General features: G+C 39.4%; 1 long non-coding RNA gene across 1 annotated transcript in view; it reads left to right on the top strand.

Moving 5' to 3' along the window:
* LOC125697084 (uncharacterized) overlaps positions 1–20054 on the top strand; it is a 28568-nt gene extending 8514 nt beyond the window's left edge. Inside the window, exons 3-4 of the long non-coding RNA XR_007378675.1 lie at positions 18292–18425; positions 19587–20054. This is a non-coding gene — a long non-coding RNA (uncharacterized LOC125697084). The remainder of the gene's footprint in view (positions 1–18291; positions 18426–19586) is intronic.
* The last annotated feature ends 209 nt before the right edge of the window (positions 20055–20263 follow it).

Raw genomic sequence — 20263 nt, 5'->3', positions numbered from 1 at the left:
TCTAATTTGTCACAAAAGAGCCGTGCACCTGGCCATCATAAATGTCTGGAAGAAGGAAGCTAGGGGTGTGATCCTCTCTGTAGTGATGCCAATTGCAGACTCCAAGACAGCACATTATCACACACCCAGACAGATGTCAAAATTGTGTATAGCAGGGATGTTTAGTGCCGTTCCCTTGAGTTTTCCTTATTTCTCTGTTTAGCATAGATTGATAAAGCTATACAGTGTTATGTAATATCGTTGTTGGAAAGCTGCTGGAAACCTGTTGGGAAGCATAGGTTGTTCTCCCTCCAGTGCTGCTGCTGGCACAAAACCACCATTTTCTTTAGAGCAGCAGTGACTAAACAGGTTTGGTAAATGCTGTGCTTATCAGCCTGGAGGGAGTCTCCTGCTCACTGGCTTATAAAGCATGTTAAAAGCTTTAACAGACTTCATTTTAGATTAGGGAAAATGTGCGAGCTGGGCTCTTTTTGGGTCATCCTTCCATGTGTGGGTTGCTGCCATTCAGTGGATAAGTAGCCTAGGAAGAGATGTACCTCCAAAAGGAGTGTATGCCCCCATTTCCATCAGACAAATATTTAGATCCCTTTGATCCCAGCTCAGGCACTCTACTGCAATGTGGGAGGAGCCAAGGGTTCATTGGGACATCAGAAATAACCGTTCTTGTCTCCTGGATGACAAGAATCTCTGTTTATGGCAACACTCAGGATAGCAAACTAACAACAAGGACAACATTTTTACGGGGTAGTTTAGAGTCTCAGTCAAAAATAATGGACCATAATGTGCCAAACTGCCCATCAGTTCAAACGGAGGGCTAGCAGTAAAAGTGCTTTCCAGTGTCCCGTTAACATCAGACCTACACATAATAACCCTATAAAAAAGAAACATTTAATACTGAACATTCATAGGTTAGTTGAACAAAGGCCTCAGCCAGCCCCTGAGAAAGTCAGTGGAAAATTTTCCCTCTATATCAGCAAGCTTTGAATCTTCAGCTGTGTCCCATTTTATCAAGAGGATGGTATGCAGAATTTGATCGCAGCAACAGATGCCATTTTCAGCAAGGGAAACAATCTTTTTTTTTTTTTTTTTTATGGCCTGGCACCTTGGAGGCGATAGAAATAAACAACTCTTTACGTGAAAGCTGCAACATTTAAAGTGGAAGGACTCCTCTGTTTTAGTTATGATAAACGGTTACCTACTACTAGAATAGGAAGGCATGAAAACTGAAGACTCCCAGCTTCTTTCCTTAATTCTACCTCAGTGTCATTATACAGCTCAGAGGAAGAGAAGTGTTCTTTCTGCTCTGTGTCACACAAGGTTCAGTGTGATGAAACAGAGCTGTGGCAGATGAAGTCAACCAAATACCATGTTTCAGTGGTATTTCTCAGAGACCCCTTCTGAGAAATCCTCTATCTGCTCCCTTTGGGGGAATCCTTACCTAGATTTTATTCTGTCAAAGCCTACTAAGTCTCCTGTGGTTCTTCTTGCTCTGTGTTACAAGCTAAATAATGATGGCATGTCTTCCAAAGCCTGAGCATTTGTTCTCATTCTGCAAGAGGCTCAGATAACTGTGAGTAACTGCTGTGTCATGACAACAGCAGCTGTATTCTTAAAGAACGTGTGTGTCAGGGACTTTGACCAAGCATAATGCCTGAGATCTGTAGGTCTGATACAGCATATTGCTGCTTTTAGTAGTGAATGAGTTGCTTGATGCAGCACTTTGCAGCAGGCCCCAATAAGTGTATCAGAAAATCCTTCCAGTGTAGCTCTTGAAGGCTGCATTGTGCACTTACACTTTCTTTAGCAGAAGCTGAACCTTCCATTTCATTCGTCATCAGAAGAGAGAAGCAAGTTGCTTCACAACATTGCTGCCTATTAATCTCTAATAAAAGCCTTTGGAAGCTTCTGGGTGCAGAGACTGCCTTCAGCACACTATTGCTGCCTGTGACCAGAGATAGACCTAACTAAGCAGGCTTTCTGGTAAGGTGTAGAAAGAAATCCACAATGGAGCCAATTTGTATTTTCTTACAATGGAGATCACAGAAGATGGCAGCTGGCTTCTGAATAGGATTCTGTGCATTATTATAATATAAATCACTGATGGGAAGAGGACTCTCACACGAGTGTCCCAGCTTGTAGATAAAGCAGAGGGCTGAATCAGCTCATGTAGCCTTTGCCCACATTGCTCATGTGACACTGTCTGCTCAGGTTAACATAAAATCCTGCCCATAGTTTGATAAGGTCATCTTCTAGGTTTAGGTGTATGTGTCCTGCTAAGGATTCTGGAAAGCTCAGGATGCCCTACACGCCCTTGAGCAGCTGCTGGACCTACCAGAATCTGTGATCAAAAGCTTTGCTGCCCAAACTGGTGATGAGCCTCATCTAGTGATCTGACTCACCTTCCAGAAAGTCTTCAGGTATCTTCAGAATACAGACTAGATTTGTGACATTGCAGTTGAACCTTCTACTTTTGAAGGTGCCTTTCATCTGAATTACTTCTACTCTACTCAACTCTGAAGCAATGGTATTGGAGTAGGTTTAGACCAGTGACAATGAAAGAACAGTAATTACAGCCACTGAAAATGATTGTTATTATTCACTGAGTGGTGCCTTTGAGTTTTATTCAGTGCTTATTGTCATCATTTTATTGTACAGGCCAAATCATCCCCTATGGTTTTTTTTTAGGACTGGAGGATGTAAATTTCACATGTAGCACAAGCTTCCCGATATTTGTATAATCTGAGGATGAGTAGTATGGTCTAACTACAAAAATAGTGATAACATTGCTTGGATGACATAATGGTGGTAAAGATGTTTAAATCTGATTGTCTTACTCCTACAAAAGGTGTTTTCTTTTTTCTTTTCCTTTTTTTTTTTTTCTTTTTATTATTTGGGTTTGAAACACCAATATGAATTTTACTCAGTGTTTCATAGTGAACAGGAGCTCTCCAGGGAGGGAAGCCTCAGCATGCTTGGTGTATATTTCAGACACAGATGGCAGCTTTATAGCAGAGAGTCTGTGTGTAAAGATATTGGAAAGACAATCAAAACATCCCGTGAACTCAAACATTTAAACAAAACCAGATGAAAACCAAAGGAACAATTTCTTGGGAACATGCAGGGTACTAATGAATATTATAGATCAAGGATCTAAGGGTATATTCTCCCTGTGTTTGGCAGATTTTGCCTGCCAGACTTACAGGCCTTATTAATTGCAGCTGAGAGAGTAGTTCAAAGAAATAGTGGCACAATTTTCAATGTTCCCAGTACTGACTTGTGCTCACATATTGTAGTTATAAGTGGCTAATAGTGCCAAATTGCTAAACTTTTCAGTTTTAGCTGGATTTATCCAATTCTAGTGCAGAGCAAATGAAGGATAAAGTAGCTTGCAAAATTCAACAGCAGCAACTTCTATGCCTGCAGAAATGTGCATCATGAGGATTACATACGGTGCTACCACAGTGCAGTGCTGTAGATGGAATCATGCTATGACCTGCACTAGATGAGAAGATGGAGTGTAACAAACAAGAATTGTTATTCTCCACAAACGCCACATTTCTGTGCCCCTCCTTTCCTTTTCTCACTCCCCTTTTTATGGAGATGGGGAAAAATTGGCATTTGGGATTTGTTTTGTTTTTGTGCTGAGTATTCTGAAGTTGCAAGGAAAGAGAGCTACTTACTTAACAAGAAGAGTTAGCACATAGTTATTCACAGGATAGGCTGGTAGCAGCTCTCTGGTAGAACAGGAGGGTTTCTTCCAGTATGCCCATTTGGATAGGACTGGGGAGAGGCCCTGTTATATATCTCTGCTAGGTTTCACTTAAAAATTTCATCCTCTCCCTGCATCTCTGTTTTTCTGTGAAAGATAATTAGTCTTCAACTGATAACAACCCCATTACAGAAACAGCAAGCCTTCTTAAGGGAGGCAAGAACAACTCCAGCCCTGCCAGGCAAGGAAGAACAAATATCAGGGTTTCTTTCCAGATTTCCCCTCCCACCATGTGGCATCCTGCTGCTACCTCCAGCTTTATCCTCTCTGCCTTTCCCTTAAGAGGTTCGATTGCTTTCATCTTTGCATTTACAGATCTTTCAATGACCTGTCTCAACATGAGTTCCCAGCAGCAATAGGGAAAACACTGATTTAGGCTGGAGGTGGTTGAAAGCTCGCGCCTTTTATTCTTCTTTCCAAATCCTGTTAAAAAGAAGGAGTAAGAGGACCTCCTGGGTCTTCCCAAAATCCAGCTCTTTGCAGGTGTGTACTACAGAGTAGCTCGTGTATTGATTGTATCAAGTATCCTGTTGATCACCAGTGCTTTTTGCATAAGAAATGGCAGTAATATTGCTGTCCTTGATCAAACCATGTGGTTAGGTATCAGGAGTGGTGTTGAAGTCATTTTCAACTAGGTATGGTTTCAAATGCAGCTGTTCCCAAGGTCTGTTGTGTTGATACACACATCATATCTTTTTTCTGTCATTCTTCAGCTATTTAGTCTCAGTATGCACAGTGTTAAGAATAATTATTCACTCTAATATTCAAAAACCCACAGAGATGACTAAGAATATTGTGCTATGTGAAGAGTGCAGCTGCAAAAATCACCCCAGCTTATGTCCTTCTGTTTGTATTCATGCAGAACAGAAATCCCCATAGAGACGCCCAAGTGAAGCACAGAAATCCTTTCTTGTTCACTTACCTATACAGAAGTCCCAGTATGTAGGTTTCTAATAGAGTTATGCCTCACAAAGGAAATGTGCCTGAGCATTTGCCATGTATTGCCCATCAGGCTGCATTCCTAGCCCAGCAAATACTAAGTTTGGGGTTGCAAAATGCTTAGAGTGCTTTGTGTCAGAGGCCTGGTGCAAATTTAGCAGAGTTAATGGTGCAGCAGAGAACACTTCATTCAGGAAAAGGATCAATTGCACTATTCCTCTAAATCAGATTGATCTCGTTTGTGTAGGAGATGTGTAGGAAAGCTGCTTGGCTAAAGAATTTAAAAATACAGCAGCTTGTGTGAACACAAAGAGAATAACAGAAGGTGTCAGTGATGAGCTGCTAACATGAAGGGTGAAAATACAGTTCTCCTAGGCCTGTGAAAATGGGCAGGGGGTGGGGCAAAAAGCATAATCTTGTCATATTTTCAGTGCACAAACCAAGCAATAGGAGCAAAATCTGGAAATGCATTGATAGCAACAATTAAGATAATGAATTGGTGAGCAAAAAACCATCACAATTATCATTTCAAAGCATTAGCAGTGACTCTTCAATTTTTTTTTTTTAATGTCTCCAAACAAAATGTTGATGGAATGGAAGATGTTCTGTCACAGCACATCAAAGTAGACCATTTCAACTTTTTCCTTTCCGCATCAAAATGGATCAATTCCAATTCTTTTCTGAAGAAAACAGAATTTGTTTTGAAAGGAGAAATATTCAGTGAATAGAATTTCCAGTTGTCTTAAAAAAAAAAAAATAAATAATAAAAATCAGAAAGCCTATGGAGATGATCATCACTGCATTGTTTCTAGCAGTGAAAACTGTGGAGGTGAAAAGCATTAAATACTGCCTGGTCTATCAGAACTAGTTATGCTGACAAGTGCTGTGAATTTATCTTTAGAAAGATGTTGATACGTGCACTACTAGCAGCATCCTGAGCTCTTGGGCTTCAGCTTCAGCTGTCCAGACTTTGCAGGACTCATATTTACTTCCATCAAGCCACTTCTGAATTCTTCACAATTATACCTTGATTAACTTGGCATGAAAAAAGTCTCCGAAGAGCAATGCATGTAATATGCTATTTCTTTCCTGGCTACTCCATAACCAGCTGAAAATAATGAGTGGTTTCGTACTGATTTCAATGGTCTCTGTAACTGGCCTGTAGAGGCGTGGCATACTTACTAATGGTGGTGTTAGAAGGACTGGCAGAAGAAAAACAACTTTTGCTAGAAGTGTGTGAGTTGGGTAATTTCATTGGGCAATGGAGTTATGAAGCAGTAATAGAAAGGGGTTGCTGACTTATAAATTGTAAGTCTATGTATTTAGCTGTGGGGGCCCTGTTTTATGCTGCATATTAACTTACGTCATTTGATTTGCAAATAGACAAGTAACTTCTTTTGGGTATGCTACTATTCAATTTGCATAGCAAATAGTGCCTGAGATGTGCATGAAAAATTCCCTGGACAACTGTATGCAAGTTGTTTGAAACTTTGCTTCTGCCATGAGACATGCAGGTGGCTGAGTGTCATCTCAAGGAATGCATGAAATTTACAACATTCATTTTAGAGATGTTTGCTCAGAAAATAATATCCTACGGTTGCTTTGGAACTTGCAAATCAATTCTTCACCTTAAAGTATTTATGACACAAAATTTTTGTGACTGCAGCACAAATCTAGGGGAGAAGCACTTGATGTTCAAGGCTGTAGAAATTGTATTCACTGAATCATTTTAGTTGGTAGTAGCCTTGAAGGCCATCTGGTCCAACTCCCTTTCAGTGAGCAGGGACACCTACAGCTGCATCAGGTGCTTGGAGCCCCTCTAGCCTGATCTTGAGTCTCTCCAGACATGGGGCATCCTCCAGCCATCTGGGTAACCTGTGCCAGTGCCTCACCATCCTAATTGTATTAAAAAAAAAAAAAAAAAAGCAACCTTATATCCAATCTAAATCTCCTGTCTTTTAGTTTGAAAGCTTTTCCCCTTGTCCTATCACAGCAGGTCCTGATAAAGAGTCTGTCCACTTCCTTCTTATGGCTTCATGTTATTCCTTGGTCCACAGATGCTGTGCAGCCTTTTGCAGCTGCCCCACAGCTGCCCATCATAATTTCCTCAGTGTCCAAAACATATTCTTCTGTACCTCTTGCTTGAAATGGCTCAACTAAAGTACAGCAGTGCTTCACAGATGTGAGGTGGATCTCAAGGGTGAGCATCATCAATCATTAAAAAAGTCAAGGTTCTAGAATAAGTCACTTTTGTGGCAAAAAGGAAACATGAACCATTGCAGGAAGTAAAAGAGATGCAAGTAGCAGAGTTAGCTGGAGGAGGGAAGTGTGAAGTATAGAATCTAGGAGACACTGGAGGAAATACCATCCACATTAACCTTGGGATGTCTGGTTTGGGTGAATTCTCAACAGCAGGATTTCATTAATTCATCTCTTTCATCATTTTATTACGCATTCCCATTTTCCTTCTCTGTGATTTGATTCAAGCAAACAGCAGCACCAGAAGTGTATGGGGAAAAATGTGCAGCATCTGTCTTGAGTGACCTGCTTTTCTTTTTAGACAACTTCTACGCCCTATCCAGACTTTGGAGTTTCCCTCCTGGATAATGTAGAGTGACACAAACTGGGCTATTTATATCACTGCAAAGTGACTACATGATGGGATAATTAGCAGTGCTATATCTGCTGGAGTCAATGATAACACTAACGCATTTTCATGTAAAGCAATACAAACAACAGTGCCTGCAGGTTAAACAGTACCTGAGCAGCTGATACGACTCCTGCACTGTTATTTCCAGGAGGCAGTATCTACCAGCTTCATTCATGCATGAGGCACAGTTGTAATGCTGGTTTTATTACCTCTTGCAGTACTTGCCCTCTATGCAGGTAAATGATTTTTGCAAGCAAGTTTGCTTTGGGCAAGTATGAGTATTCAAGATACGTTTTGCAAACCAGGTAGGTTGTGTGGATTTGTACATCTGATAGCTAAAATATGACCCTCAGATGAAAAAGTCTATTGTATTAATCAACATTCAGTCTCACTCAGTCTCACACCGTTACTCCTGGGTGGAGTCCAAGAGCTTGTGCTGTCCTTTGGTTTACATGTCACTGCAGGAAACATAGCTAGTCTTGACCTGAAGCCATAGAAGTGTAAGCACGATTCTTTAAGCCTGTATTAAGGTAAATAAGAAAGATTCTAGTTTTGCTGATGAAAGCCTTGGCTTCTTTTACAGATACAACAAACAAAAAATTGTTATGCTCTGTTTCAGTGCATGTCAGTGATTAATCATACTGAAATTGAGCAAATTCATATTAAATATTTTTAAATGATGAGTATCTGTAAATTGGCTGTTAAGTTTTCTCTGCAAGATTAAAGGGCCATTTTGTGTATCTTATTTTCCCCCTTGGGAAGGCTACTAATAGTCTAATCATGGCTGTCTCAAGTCTTCTTTGAGATAAGATCAAATTGTCTCTCTGTAAATATTTTTCTCCATCCCTTGAGCTGTGTTTGTGTCTCTTCCCTGCACGCCCTGTAGTTTTTCCAACATCCTCTTTAAAATGTCAACATCAGAACTGGACATGCCATTCCAGTATGGAGGAAACGTGCCAGCATCAGGTAAGTATTGCCAGACAGGAAACTAAAGTTATTGCTCATCTTCTCCTCAGTGCTTTCCTCATCCAAGGAATGAGTTTGTTCACCTATGTTATCACCCTTTCAAAGTACATTGAGTTTTTCCTTTGTTATGAACTATAAATATTACTCATTGGTTAATAGGATTCTGTCCCTCGCTTGGTATATAGTTTAGTTCAGTAATTCTGTGTTTCCTTTGGCTAAGATGCGCTTCAGAAGGGCAAAACTTTCAAAGCAAAATCTGTAATTGCCCTTATTGACCATTATTTATCATATTCTTCTCTGAGGAACAATTTTGTATTTACCTTTAGCTCACCTATAGGTATGTCATAGGAAAGTGGAATAGGAACTCCACTATCCAGGCTTGTAGTACCGTAAATTCTAATGTAGGTCTGTTTCATATTTCACAGAAAGATGAGGCAAGTCCTGTTTAACCTTGGTAAAGAATAGCATTATGATTTTGAAAAGAAACTGGAGAGTGACATGTAGGTGAAACATTCTGTCAATGTTCCAGTGCTGTCAGCTAGTGTGAAATATACCACCTCCATGACTAGAATTTATCCTTTCTCCAGCTTGCAGCTGCTTTGTGTTAGCGAAGATTTTTGCTACCAATTTGTCTGGATTCCATAAACAAGTTCACCTAAGATACAAAAAACTTTGGGCTCAAGTCAGTTAGGTATCCATCAGGTCTTTGCCTGGCAAATTATCCTAGTTCTGTCCAATGAGCTCTGACACAACAATTCATTATCTGAGGAGTAGAATAGCTTTTCACAAAGTGAAAGCCAAATATCTATTTTTTTTTTTAATATCAAGGTTACACATGAGGCCAGTTCTAAAAACCCTCTAGTGGTCTATAATAACAAGAAGATTAAAATCCTGTCTCTTGCATAGAAGTCTGGGATTGCAAAGTGGTTTCTTATCAAACAAAGCTGCTGCCACAAAGACAGTGTCTTGCTGACTGTATTATGCAGAGCAAAAGCGTCAAGCTCTTAAGAGTGATTTAACAGAAACTGAAAACAATAAGAAAAATATAAAGAATGTTACTTTCCAGCTAACTTACTCTCATATTATTTGAAAGTGCTGCTGCAGCTTCCCTCCTACAGGACAGGGCACATCACTGGAGCACTCTCAAACAACTCAGATGGTGCAATGGGCTTCCAAGCAGTATGAAGACTTCTGAGAAATTAAGTGGAAATTAATGTTTATCATCTGTTCTGATTCAAAAGCTAGCAGACTGCTGGGAAACCATCAGGGATAAATTTAGAACAAAGAACCTACTTTATTAAGTTCACTGTTAAGCTGTAGAACTCCTTGCTTTAGCATGTCTCAGACACAAGAAGAATTATGTGATTTCAAAACATTACCTTATAAGGTAATGGAAGAAAAAGCCTTGCAGTGTTTTCTGAGGAGATCTGAGAGCAGCCTTTCAGTGTCTAAATAGGGGCTATAAAAAGAAAGGAAACAGACTCTTTAGCAAGTTGTGTTGTGATAGGACAAGGTAAAATGGCTTCAAACTGAATGGGGAAATATAGATTGGATATAAGGAAGAAGTGTTTTTACAGTAAGGATGTTGAGGCACTGAAACAGAGAGGCAATGCCAGATGCTCCCTTTTTGTGGGTACTCAAGGTCAGGCTGGACCAGGCTCTTAGTACCTGATAGAGTTGTAAATGTCCCTATTCATGCTGAGGAGTTGGACCAGATGACCTTTAAGGATTATTTCCAACTGAAGTGATTCTATGATTCTGTATTCCAGAGAAATTTCAACGTAATTCTCTGTTCTTGTACTCTTCCTTTGTTTCTGCTGGTAAGAACTGGAGCTCTAACCCAGTAGACCTTTCCTGGGTAGCATTTACCTTCTTACAAACTTGTACACATTATCTACAATAATGGAGTCAGCTAATTTCTTCTAGAGTTTAGTGGGATGTCATTATGAGAAAGATTTGTTGCCCTCAACTAACTGGAGACAAAGTAAGCTGAAGGAGAATCTCGCTACATAGGGAATCAGACTCAGTATTGACTGGTGGTAAGCAGCTGTTCTAATTACAAAAAAAAAAAAAAAAAAAAAAATAGGATCTGGCTACAGATAAGATGGGATGGTAACAGGAAAGTATGGTGATGAGGTGCTGTGTTCCTTCCTGTGAAGGCCAGAGCATGTGAGCTGCACTGGGTGTAGCTCATGTCTTAATGAGCAAAGCTGGCACAACACATTGAGGAGATGGATGAGGCAGAGTTGGGCTAGATGATCTTCCAACCTTAACGATTGTATGATTCTCTTCTGTGAGATCTCCCTGAGAAATATCCATACTGGATGAGGTATTTGAAGACACAGGAAGAGGGAGGAGGAAATTACACCTTCTCTAAGCACCCTGCTCTTCCAGAAACATCAGCCTTACATAGAAAAGCCATATAGCACCATACAGAAATATAGATCCACTACCCTAATTCAGAATATCTTGTTCTCTGAGAAGTTATTTTTAGGTTTCCTTCACTGAACATCATTGCATTTTTCATTGCAGTTTTTCCTCCTTCAGACTTCTGTGTTTTATCTTTGGTACAAAATTATTCTGAAACTCAAGTGAAAAACACTCTCTTTTGCATCCCTCTAGCCAAATTGGACCAACTGAAAAAATAAAATATAAAGGTGCTCCCCAGCTGTGGTTATTTACTGAATAGGAGAGGGTTAGCTTTTTAGTGGAAGGCAGTACAGAAAGTTAACTACCCTGAGCTGCTGTATTAGATTGCAAAGCATAGGTAACTGGTGGGATTCATACTTCCTGGATAACAGCAACATTTTTGAGAATTAAGCCTGGGGTGTAGAGACTGACTCAGTGTCAAGAAGCAATGTATGCTGGGAAGCTGAAGTCATTGATAGAATGTTCTTGGTCACTGAAGTCTAAAATAGGTTTGGTAGTGGGTTCAGGCTGATATGAGTTTGAGGCATTTAATGGTGAAGTGCTATTGTCAGGCTTAGTAGCAATAAATAAATTCTTTGTTGTTGACCTTGATGGGAAGTAAATACAGGCTTTCTGAGATACCTCAAATGCATAGGTCTACCTCTCAAAGGCATCTCTGTTCAATTTTAAGTCTGAAGGATCTGACCATTTATTTCTTACTGTGGGACTGATAGGAAGGCTGCTTCTATGGATAGGTTCAACTCTGACTTCAGAAACTTTAATCAACTGATTTTGTTCTCGGTTATCTCTGTGGAAATTGAGTGGCCTTACTAAAGCAGCTGATTGTCTAACAGCATAGTGGTGGACAGTGTATGCTCTATGTAACTTGGTTTTCAAAATAAACTTCATTGTATTGCTTTAAATCACAGTAGTCCCCTTCAAAGAGTATCTGAAATCAGTTCCTTACAGAACCAAAAGAGCAGTAAAATTCAGTGTATTCTGTTTTCTATTTCACTCAGTCCTGCACTTAATTAAAAAGGGGGAAAAATAAACCTAACATTAAAAAAAATCAATAAAACTACTTTTGTGAACAGTGAGCTTTTACTCTCAATTCACAGACAGGTGGGAGAAGAAACTTGTTCTTCCTGTTATGCTTTAGTTTTTAGAGTGATGTAATTACTCTGAAAAGTGCTTGCATTATGGATGATAGTAGAACAAACTCTATTTTCCATTCCTGTCCTTCTTGTCTGTGACTAGCTATATGTCTTAACATCTTTACTTGCCTGACATAATTTATGGCTGCCAAATGAACAGGATTAGCCATTCTAATCATTATAGATCCAGCAGTCAATTCCCAGGTCTCTGGGAATTCTGAGTCAGTGAACTACATTGTGTGTGGCCTTTTTAACATTAATAAGCAGTTTTAATATCGTTGGCTCTTTCATAGTTTAGGTTTTTTTAATCAATGACATTTCAGTAGTCACTGAAAGTAATTACATGTGTGAAATCCATATTCTTTCTGTTCTGATTTATTGCCTTTACTTAAAATGCTGCTGACTGCAGAAAATGAGAGCAAAACTGTGTATTTTCAAGGAATCCTTTAAGTTGGAAAGACTAATAAGATCATCAAGTCAAACCGTCTGTCCATGCCCACTAAACCATGTCCCTCAGCACCACATCTCCACAGTTCTTGAGCGACTCCAGGGACAGTGACTCCATCTCCCTGGGCAGCCTATGCCAGTGCTTGACCATTTCTTCTGAGCATAAATTTAATATCCTAATATCTTAATATGCTATTCTCTTGTTCTTACTGATGACCTAATATCTTAACTCTTAAGACAGGCTCTCCAGGTTGCACCTAGATCTTGTACAAAAGGTGAAAATCAGAAGTTGGGTTTGTTTTTTTTTCAGTCCTTTAAGACATTAAAATGTAGAACTTGAATTTTTTTTTTACCCTCAGATTGAATATTCCTGTGAGTTAACTCACTGTGGACAGGCCTGTAACTTCAAAACATTGTTAGTAAGTCTTCCTTTTTAAATGAGCTGAAAAACTTATTTAAAGTACCTTCCATCATGGAAAGCGTTTTCCCCTTCATAAACCTTGAAGTGCTACAGCAATGCTGGAGCTGTCTGCATACAGAATCTTGCCTGTAACTTATGTAAAACTCAAATTTCATATATCAAGGGCTTGTGTGAAAATTGCTTTGAGTGTTAATTGCCCAAATGATTCAGCTTTATAAGAGCCTCTCTTACGTACTCAAGTATGTCTCATAGCAAACTGAGTGCCAAGCTCCAATAGTGAGCCAGCTGTGCTCTGGTCCCAGATGTTTGGAGAAAATAATTCTTTCCCATCATATCAACCCCCTTCCTAAAGTTCTGAGAAATTTGTTTAATGAAGTCATTAATGCACAATAACAGATCTCTTCATTTTTTTTTCTTGTTAAAAAAAAAAAATACTCCCCCTTGAATGTACGCAAGTTTGCCTTGGCTCATAATTACAGTAGCACATTGTCAGATTAACTGTGCTGGGGAGATAAAACAAAAGCCATCAGTTCTGCAAAATTAAGACTCTGCCAACATCATTTAAAAGGATCAGATCCCTCTGTTGCTTGTTTGCTGTTTTTCAGGTCATTTTAATTTTCCAATTTACCTATTGCTGTATGAATTTTTGCCAGCAACTTAATGAAAAGTATACCAGTCTTAAGTCTTGGATTCTGAACTATTTATTCAGATCTCAAATTTTGCATATTTTTGTATCAGATCCTTGACCAATCTGCATTACTTAGTTCTCTTTTAAGTCAAAGCAGTGATGATGCTGTCGGGAGATCTGTATTAATTGGTACCAGCTGCCTGTAGGCTGCTGGATCCAGCACCAACAAAACAGTTGCTGGGCAATTCTGCTCAGGCTTTGCCTGTCACTACACAAACGCAGAGAATTCCAAGGAGAGGATCTCTGTACTGTGTAGTGATAAAATATTTGTGAGATGCAGAGCTATACAGTTATAGTGAGTGACCACCATCAATTCCTGCTTCTGTCTGAACTCATCTGTCGAAAGAGATTTTTCTCACACTATGTGTTAAATGGGTTTGAACAACCAGAAATAGGTACCAGGTTAATTCAACTAGTCTTTGGGGCCAGGCAGCTCTTGAATCACAAGAATGGGAAGCTATAATAAAGAAGGGGACAGACTTTTTGGCAAGGTCTGTTTTGATGAGACAAGGAGAAAAGCTTTCAAACAAAAAACAGGAGAATTACAGTGGATATGAGGAAGAAGTTTTTTACAGTAAGGTTGGTGAAGCACTGGCACAGTTTGCACAGAGAGAGCTGGTGGATGCCCCATTCCTGGAGAGACTCAAGGTCAGGCTGGAGGGGCTCTGAGAACTTGATGGAGCTGTAGGTGTCTGTTCATTGTAGGAGAGATGAAATAGATGACAATAAGGGTTACTTCCAACCCAAATGATTCTATAAGTCTTGTTGTATTTTACATAACACAGGTGCTAGGATTTGCTCATTTTCCATAGCTCCTAAAATAGGAAGAGAGAACTCATCTGCCTTCCCCAGTCTGTGTGTTTATGTGTTTGCCCACCAACATAGCATTTGTAGCCCACAGGGTGTCCCGGTCTCACAGCATGTGATCCAGCTGCTTTTGCAAGTTATGCTCAGCATCTGTAGCCTTTCAGCCATTTCTAAAGTAATTTCAAAGTCCATTTTCCCTGGTTCAGTCAGAGGTGATAAGACCCTCATGGAATTATTTTGACTGTAGCGAATGGCCCTTGCAAGCTTCAAGCAGATGTTGATGTGGAGATTACTGAGGTTGCATGTAGATCTGAGAGATGTGAGGCAGCGGAGCTGCTGGTGGTAGTGGTGGGAGGGAGCAGCTGCTCTGAAACACAGCCACAGCAAACAGTGCAAGTATGGGTGGTCAGACTCTAGATAGCTCTCCTATTCTGTGAAGCAAAGTGGAACATTTGGTGGTATTCCTGTCAAAAGGATACATCCAAAACTAGGACATACCTAAGTATACAAATCATTCCTTGATCTTGTTCCCCTTGGGGTTAAGAGGCATATCAGTGCAAAGCTTAATATTCTACATATGGGCTTAACAAAAGACTTTAAGAAATATGATTTGCACTGATATCTTGTCCTGCTAGCTTTAACATGAAATGCTGTGGTTTGCAAGGTTGTCTTAATGAGATATTGTGCAGACAGGTTATGTTGCTCAGAGCACTGCCAAAGCACCCACTGACTGCTAAGGGAGGTGATAAACAAGGCTGACTCCTCCAGCTGCTCCATCCCAGGGCTGCTTCTCATCTGACCACTGGGACCCAGCCCATTTCCAAGGGGCCCAAGGTCTCTGACCAGGATGGGGAATGCAGCTGTGTCTCAGCATTTTGCTTACTGTTCCCTCTTCTTTACTTATTATCATACCAATCCAGAAATCCTCACTTAGACAACCTTACTTGAATCAACATTCCTATGTTCCATCTCTTTTCATATCAATTAGTACAACTGACCAGACTAGGTCCTTGTCTCTTTACTCCCTTTCTTATTATCTGTTGTTTCATTGGAAAAGGTTATTGACCAGGTGACCTCAAAAGAGCTGATTCTTTCCTTCTTCATAGTTTTAGACTGATGAGACAAGTGAGCATAATGTTCTGCATGCCAACAGTTCTGGAGCAGCAGGCTATATATCTTTGGAAGGATCATTTTATTTTACTCCTATCAGGAATTTCATCAGCTAAGCTATGTTGCTCTTGAGAAAAAAGAGGGAAAATAAAGAGAAAAAGAAGGAGAAGAAAAATGAGTACTTTAATTGAGTCTCACTTCAAACCAGGGCACTCAGTAGTCTTCCTCATAATGACAAATGGAGTTCCTCACTCCTGCTTTCCCAGCTCCTCGTAAATCTTGATGGCTTTTTTGTCTGGGAATGCCAGTCTGGCCAAATTATCCTGGAAAACTCATGTCAAACACTTGGGCTGGCTGCCAGTTCTTATCCCCCATTCAAGTGTCTTAATTAGCAGAACATTTAAAATCTCAACAACCCCAATTTTCTTTAAAGTCAGTAGATCTTGTTGGTTCAAGTGTTTACCAGCTGATACCTTAAATATTTTTTTTCCTCTTGGCAAGGAGTTTCATCTCCTGAGCTTTTCAGTACTGACAATGCACATCACCTGTTTTTAACTGAGGGGATTTTTCACATGAGAAATACTTTTATTAGGTGAACTTGCCCCTTTGTGGTCTATAAAATCTTAGAAAAAATAAGCTAAGATTTAACTATTTTTAATATGTTGCAAATGGCTATTTTAAATATTCTTTATATTTCTCAGGAGTTCATAATTCCTAGTTTGCAGGGCTTTGCTAAGCAAGTGGATTGGAATAGGTGAACGTTTCTGCTCTTCTTGGGAACTGATTGTTTTTCTTTTCCTTAACTCAGAGGGCTTGTGGTGCTCCTTCACCTGTTAAACACTGTACTGTTGAAGGGAACCTCTTCTGAAATGCTGTAGCGGGAGAAAACATTCATGTCAGCTTCTTGTCAGGGCAGAGAGGACTAGAATTTATTTTTGCTATAGGTTATGGAAAACGGATACTCACTGCATAAATACTGCACTGTGGTGCATAGTGGCCTGCTGAAAGACACTTGTGTATTTATTATATGCTATCCCACTGCATGTTTATACCTATATGCTGACTGTGTTCCTGACATACAGCATCTGAGAGAGGCACCGGTGTCAGCCGGAAACTTTCACTGGCTTAACTAAATCTGAAGAAACTTCTGCTTTTAGTTCTAGTGATCAAACTTCTAGCTTTCTAGTAACCAACGTCTTTAAGTTACCAACATGTATAACTGTATAAATCTTAATATTTGAAGATGATAGATTACAAAGTGTTTCTGTTAGGAATAATCAAGCTTTCTCTGAGGTACATGAGGCTTTTGGCTTACTTGTAGAATCCAAAGTGTTTTCTGGTGTTCTTGCACTGACCTTAGTGTGGAAATCAAAGAGGATATCCCAAGTCAGCTTTGATTACCAACTGAAATGAAATGAAATTCCTTGTAATCTTTAGTAGCCACAGAAAATGCCATGACTTTAATGCATTCCTATGCAGCCTTGCCCTGATAGAAGATACTTTCTGGAAAAATACTGTTAGAGAGCTTAAGAGCAGTTTAGAAATACCATCTTAAAATGACCTTCACAGCAATAGTGTAGAGGAGCAATGCTGAAAAATGTCCCCGTATAGGTAGTAAATAAAAAACAAAGATATTCTCTTTCAGGTGCTGTCAGTAGTGACTACAGATATCTATAAATATATATTAAATACATAATTTTAGGAAACTGTGTGGCACTTTCTCAGAGGTTTAATTTTCCATAATAATAGCAATAAAATGAAACAGAGCCCTTGGAAGGTGTGAACTCCTGCCTGGACTCAACGAAGGCAGAGGAAAGAAATGAGTGATTATATGTATTTTCCCAGCTCCGCCTTAACCCACTGCATGTAAAAAGAAGAGGGCAAGACCTGGGAAGATACTGCACAAGAAAAATGATTATTAGATAAAATGACAGAAACACATTCCACAAATGCTGCTGCAAAAGGAAGATGGAACAAAAATAGTACTTGGTGAAAAATTTACTATATACGGCACAGAACTATATGAAGATAAATAGATCTTGTGAATAATGACCTCTCATTCACCTGTTTAATTAGAAATGATTTTTCCTCAGACTGAGAATTTATTTACCCTTGATTACAGAGAGGAGATAATTACAGGGAGTTAGAAGATTTTACTTTCTTTTTTCCAAAAACAATTCAACTTTGGCCAAGAATTTGTTTTATATAAAACTTATATAACGGTACTCTGGTAAAGATTTCTTCTACATCTTCACTGTCTCCCTACTTTGGGTAGGAAGGCAGGCTGACTTTCTTTGAGAATGTGACCTTCACTTCGGGACTGTGCCATTATCTTCCTTACTGAAACATCAATGTTTTTTGGGCTTGGCAAAACTGTTTTTGGTACTGGATGCCAAAAATACAACAATCCCTGCACACTTATCAAAAGCAGATCTCTGTAAAGGTCATCCAGGATGTAATAAGAATGTTCCTGATCTTAAGGATGGGAGGACGAAGACAGGACTTATGGGACTGGGGCAAAATGAGAAATCTGGACAGGTTTTCAAAACTTGTGTATGTCTGGGTGGGACGGTGATTGTGCTGACTTGGTAGGTCAGATGAGGTTTAAAGTAATCTGAACCTGAACTATTTGCTCTGCTGTTTGGGCCTGTAATTCATTTTTCACTGCAGTCATTGGAACAGCAGAGATGAGAGATCTGGTTAAACTTAAAAACAGCTGCCAGATGTTTTTCAGGGGAAAGGAGGGAGGTAAGATATTGAATGAGAAGACTAAGAAAAATAATTCTTTGGGGGCTGGGCAGGAGTCTCTGTGACTGATTCCTGCGGCTTAACTTTTGGCATGTGTTCAGCACCTCGCTGTTCAGGGGAATCATCTTGTTCGTGATTCTTTGCTGTGCCTTTCATTTTTCATTCTGCTTTCTTACATCCCAGTGCCAGAAGCATCACTCATGTCATGCAAGAAGAAAGACTTAGAGAGTCCTGGGCTCCCTTCATGGAACAGTGGTCTTTATCCCCTTACCAGTAAACTGAGAGATGTAATAATCTCTCCACTTCTGTTCTGGCAGGTAAGCTGTGCTGCTGTTGAGCTGAAGGGAATGGAGATATTTCAGTATTACAGAAGAATTTTTGAACACGAGGCTCTATTTATGCATAACATTACAGGAATATTGGAAAAAGTATAGGGAGTTCTCAGGGTCACACATGCTTTTGTGAAACAAAATTTTATGAATGGAAAGGAAAGCAGAATTTGACAGTAAGGAATGGAAGAAAGTGTAATTTAATTGAAATACAATACAAAATCTTATTTGAGTTAAATATGACTTATAGCAGGCTTTATTAAAATGCTATTGATCACTCCATTAGGTGTTAGAATAGATAAAGATGATTGTTCTCAGTCTCTGTGAATGTGGTGTTGAGTTGCATTTTATGAGCATATCCATATATCACAGTAAGAAGAGCTTTCAATTGAATCTGCTAGTTGATCCTTCTGGGAGATTAGATACTTGCTTTCAAAGATGCTAGAAGCTGGGTGACCACTCAACTCTTCTTGGTCGCTAGCCAAACCTCAAAAATTAGAAAACCTCTCTGCATGCACTCCTAAAAAGACTAACTGTAGAAAGGTTGGATGTTAATATGTTTATATATAGATAGATAGATATTGATATTGATATAGGTATATATATATTTAAAGCTGAAATTGTTAATCAAAGTCCTTTCTGGGAAACAAGTTCATTGCTGCAATGACCCTTTTCTTCCTCACTATAATCAGAACATCCAGTATTAAGACTCTAAGTTCAGCACAGATGATACACAAGATGTTAAGCGAATCATGCATGTAAGATGCTGCTATGTGGTGCCACATACTACTGAGCACTCTTGTTGTTTCCTTTTTTTAGTATTTTTTTCCTTTACTTTGTACTTTGTTTCTTCTTTAAGCTTGTCAGCTACTGATTAGCCTTAAAGGATGAATTTTGTCCCAACACACTTTCTTGGCAAACAGCCAGTGGCCGATCTCCATGGCATTACATACCATTCAGTGCCACTGTTAACATTACTAGTTCACACGTTTTGATTGCTGAAGCAACTCCAGTGGCACCAAATCCCACAGTTAGATGTATTTTGAAGTCAAGGTCAAAATTCCATAATCTGCTGGCTAGTCATGGAATATACAGTTGTTGTTATTCAGTATTCCTCTACTTATTCTATCCCTCTACTTATCATCCCAGCAAGAACAATACTAACGAAGCATTTGGCTACTGCTGGCCCCCGAACAGCCCTGCACATTTAAGTCCTGAGGTATGTGAAAGGCTCAAAGATTTGTTTTTACCTCAGCTTCTCTGCTTATGGATATTAAAATTTACTCTGACCTTTTGGTTCCTTTCACAATGTGACCATTTTCAGGCATCATTTTGACCAAATCACATATTGTACAAGAGTAAGTTTTCTTCCCCCTCCCCCCCCCTTTATTTTTTTTTCTTTTTTCCCATTACCAATAATGGTCTTTGAAAGAAGAAGTGGCAAAAGAAAAATTACAATATACGTTGTACTAGGCATTGCATCTGATTGTTTTTTTCACTGGGGATATACTAAGATAAAACTGAAACTGTATGGAAAGAATGAAGAAAAGCAGAAATGTTCACACATGGTAGCAGTTGGATGGAAGGCAGGCCATCCATCAGTAAATATCCATTAGGTGTTTATGAGCCTGCCTGGAGTTTTTACAAACGCTGTCTTAGATAATAGACCAGTGTTCAGCTGCATGCTGACATCCATAGGGTAATGCTCTTTCAGAGAGAGTTATTGTTTGATTTCATGCTCCAAGTTTGACTCCTTCGTCTATCTATTAAAAGAGTCTCTTGCTTTTTCACAAGCAAACTCTCCTAGTATATCTTTCAGTGTTTGC

The sequence above is a fragment of the Lagopus muta genome, chromosome 8 (genome assembly GCF_023343835.1).
Source record: "Lagopus muta isolate bLagMut1 chromosome 8, bLagMut1 primary, whole genome shotgun sequence".
NCBI lineage: Eukaryota > Metazoa > Chordata > Aves > Galliformes > Phasianidae > Lagopus > Lagopus muta.
The sequence above is the reverse complement of the archived record's forward strand: the minus strand, read 5'-3'. Positions and strand labels throughout refer to the sequence as shown.